Source organism: Sapajus apella, unplaced genomic scaffold, assembly GCF_009761245.1.
Source record: "Sapajus apella isolate SASKATOON/1434 unplaced genomic scaffold, GSC_monkey_1.0 scaffold189, whole genome shotgun sequence".
Taxonomy (NCBI): domain Eukaryota; kingdom Metazoa; phylum Chordata; class Mammalia; order Primates; family Cebidae; genus Sapajus; species Sapajus apella.
The window spans coordinates 366,151-370,208 of NW_022437129.1; the positions used below are offsets into that span (position 1 = coordinate 366,151).

General features: G+C 42.7%; 1 long non-coding RNA gene across 1 annotated transcript; it reads right to left on the reverse strand.

Annotated features, from left to right (window-relative positions):
* Nucleotides 1-1,035: 1,035 nt before the first annotated feature.
* Nucleotides 1,036-3,078, reverse strand: LOC116543555. Its single transcript, XR_004265612.1, has 2 exons — nt 2,895-3,078; nt 1,036-2,019 (listed from the first exon to the last, which is right to left on the reverse strand). It is a non-coding gene; the product is annotated as an uncharacterized LOC116543555 (long non-coding RNA).
* Between the last annotated feature and the right edge of the window lie 980 nt (nt 3,079-4,058).

Consider the following 4,058-nt stretch of genomic DNA (forward strand, 5'->3'; position numbering starts at 1 on the left):
ATAAGCCTGATGGGCTGATTCTGGGGTAGAGCAGGTCTTCAAATCCCTGTAAACCCACAGATAGGCCGATACAGGGACTTTCTTTTTCTTTTTTCTTTTTTTTTTTTTTTTGAGATGGAGTCTTGCTCTTTTGCCAGGTTGGAGTGCAGTGGCATGATTTCGGCTCACTGCAACCTCCGTTTCCCAGATTCAAGCGATTCCCCTGCCTCAGCCTCCTAAGTATCTGACGCTACAGGCATGCACCACCACGCCCGGCTAATTTTTTGCATTTTAGTAGAGATGGGGTTTCATCATGGCCAGGATGGTCTCGATCTCCTGACCTCATGATCCACCCGCCTCGGCCTCCCAAAGTGCTGGGATTACAGGCATGAGCCACCTTGCCCAGCCTCTTTTTCTTTTTTCATTCTGAAAGTTTTATTTTTTTGCTAAGCATTATGTTTCTACAGTTTCATCCATGTTAATGCATGGAGTCCTGATTTAATAATTTTCTTTTCTTTTTTTTTTAATGAATCCATTGTTTTTTTATTTATTATACTTTAAGTTCTGGGGTACATGTGCAGATCACGCAGGATTGTTACATAGGTATACACACATGCCATGGTGGTTTGCTGCATCCACCCCCCTGTCACCTACATTAGTTATTTCTCCTAATGTTATCCCTCCCGAATCCCTCCACCCCTTGCTATCCCTCCCCTACCCCCACCACCCCCCAGCAGACCCCAGTGTGTGATGTTCCCCTCCAGACAGGGACGTTCTAGTGGTCAGAGTCAACTCAAAGGTGGCATAGCCTGCAGTGCAGGGTTCAAGCAGAGGTCACCTCACTACTTGTATACAACACCTAGAGTTCAGGCACAGATGAAGTTAGAGAAGGGGAGAACTCTCTGATCCAAGCCTCTTCACCTTGAGAGGAGAGGCTACATTCTCTAATAACCCATCTTCCCTCAAGTGACTCACATTGTCTAAAGCAAGAGCTTTCTCTTTTTAAAAACAAAATCACTGACATTTATTTTTTAATTAAAAAGCTAGAAACCCAAAACAAATTTTGCTATCTTTATTAGAGTAAAATCACTCCAAATACTGCAAGTGCATCAGGTAGATGAAAGGGAGCAAAAATAGGCATCACTTGGCTCACAAGGGAAGTAATATATTACTCTGTAAGAGGAAAAGAAAGTAGCTAGTGATCTAAAAATCACATTAAAGTGGGGTGTTAATTAACTACTGATCTGACAAACCTGACAAATTTATCAGTAAATTCAGTCAAAACAGTACATTTCTTTTTTTACAAAGCCACTACATAATAAAACCTCACTGATTTAAAATTTATTACTGTACAGAATTTAGGTTAATGGGACAAGGCTGCCACTATAGAGGGTAATTCCAAAAACTCTGTTTCTGGATCTGTAAATGCGGGGATTGGGAAGAACTTGATACAGGTTTCAGCCTGGGTGTGGGAATCATCCTCAAAAATGGAGTTGAAGGCTGGTATTCACATAGGAAGCATTTGCTTCCTCAGGGAGCCACTGAACTCTGTTCAGTTATGGTGGAAGATGGGCCTGGGGAGCTCTGCAGAAAGATACTGGGGCTCTGGAGAGGGACACGGCAGAAGCAGCTTCGTGAGACGGATCTAGAGGGGAAGCACATGAAATGGGCCACAGTGCCCTCCCCAAGGTAAAGATGTCCCGTCCCTCCTACTTGCTCTAAAGAAAGCCTGCTGGTCAGCAGGTGCCACCAGGACAACTCTACTCAGGTTTGATAAATCGGGTATTGAAGGAGTGGGTAATGACTTTCATTTCATTGAAATCCATTCAAATTTAGTGCTATGCTTCTCATTCCTGGCTGTACTACAATTTTTCCTGTGAAGGAAAATGCTACTTACCTCTCATAATCAGAAAAATATAAAAGAAAGCATAAAACTAAAGACATTTTTCTAGATGAATGCTTACTTGTCACTGGTGAATACATAGGCAACCGCAGTCTTCAAAACTGCAAGTAAAAGTTCTACGGCAAGTGGGCGAACACCTGGAAAATACAGAAGCAGCACCAGGAAATGGCAATTCTCCAGAGTGCAGCAGGTACTGGGGCTGAGTTCCCATGAGATATATGTGTCAGTGATTTAAGAAATGCAACCATGTAAATAGTCTTTTCTTATTATCTATGAAAAAAATCAAAGGTCAGATGATTCTTTTTTTTTTTTTCCCGAGGCAGGGTCTCACTCTGTCACCCAACCTGGAGTGCAGTGGCACAATCTCAGCTCACTGCAGCCGTGAACTCTCGGGCTCAGATGATTCTCCTGCCTCAGCCTCCTGAGTAGCTAGGACTACAATGGTGCACCACCATGCTGGCTAATTTTTGTATTTTTTCTAGTGATGGGCATCTCCCTGTGTTATGCAGGCTGGTCTTGAACTCCTGAGCTCAAGTGATCAGCCTACCTTGGCCTCCCTAAGTGCTGGGATTACAGGCGTGAGCCACCATGCCCCGCCAGTCAGATGATTCTGACTCCCTTTACTAAGGGAGACTTAACAGAAGAGATGCTGGATACGAAGTCAGCACAATCGGCACCATTTCTAACTGCTCAGATTCCAGCACACTGCAACTGCCAGAGGAGGCAGTGGTCCAGGAACATGGAGAAGCAGCGACTCAGGCTATGGTCATAACAGAAGACTGTGCATGCTAACAACTGCCTTTAGAATTATTTCAGTAGTACCAAGTGTAACATTAGTTGGTTTATCATAAGAGAAAATCATAATTAAAAGCTTTAACTTTGTAAATTGGAAAGAACATAAAGAATAGAGATTTTAGTTGAAATTCAATTCCTAGAGAAATTCTGATACATAGATTTTAAGTTAGCACACTAGGTTCAGCACAGATACCAGGGAGTAGAATGCTTGACTCACCAGCACACAGGAGAACTGTGGTGCAGGAGCACTGGCCCTGCTCCACATTCCCTGCCTCTAGAGTGTTGCCCACTCGGATGCTGGGTACCTGAGAATTAAGAAGCATAAATTGTCAGCCGGGCACTGTGGCTCACAGCTGTAATCCCAGCACTTTGGGAGACCAAGGTGGGTGGATCACAGGTCAGGAGTTCAAGACCAGCCTGGCCAACATGGTGAAACCCCATCACTACTATTAAAAAAACAAAACAAAACAAAAAAAACGCCAGGCATGGTGGCTCACCTGAGGTCAGGGGTTTGAGACCAGCCTGACAAACATGGAGAAACCTCTACTTAAAAATACAAAATTAGCCAGGCTTAGTGGCGCATGCCTGTAATCCCAGCTACTCGGGAGGCTGAGGCAGGAGAATTGCTTGAACTTGGGAGGCAAAGGTTGCAGTGAGCCAAGATCGCACCATTGAGGTCCAGACTGGGCAACAAGAGGAAAACTCCATATAAAAAAAAAAAATCATAAATCACAGTCACAAAACCTGAAAATTGGCGTATCAGTGCCCTAGCGTCTAACTAAATGGAAACTTAGGTCAGACTCAAGACAACTGAGTTCTAGAAGTGGCTCTCTTACATCCTAGCTGTGTGACTGTGGACAAACTGCTCAGCTGTGTGACACCTGATTTCTTTGCAGGTAACGAAGCATGACAGTTGCCCTGCCTACTCTCTGTACCACATGCATTGCAGCAGAACCTTGTAATGAAGCTGTATTTGAGGGCAAAACACTTCCTTTATTGGCGACACACACACTATCAAGACAATTCAACTTAGCTACATTATGCAAAATAAGATTTAACAGTATAAATGTAAGTATATAAATAATTTGTAAAAATTATTGCCTTTATAGTTCTGAAATCTCACGAGTGCATTTCTTTGAGGATACTTTTTAATTTCTGCTTAGTACTTGGTATACCCTTCCAGTCTGAAGAGTTGTGTTTTTCTTCAACTCCGGGAAATTTAAAAAATACTTTCCCTTTCTGTGAGTTCTTTTCTGTTCTCTCTTTTTAAATTTCTTATATTATGCTACATTACCTTTTAAATATCCCTGTGGATGCTAAATTGAAACTTTAAATGTTCTTCTGTGTTCCTTGAGTCATCTATTTGATTTCCTCTGAGATC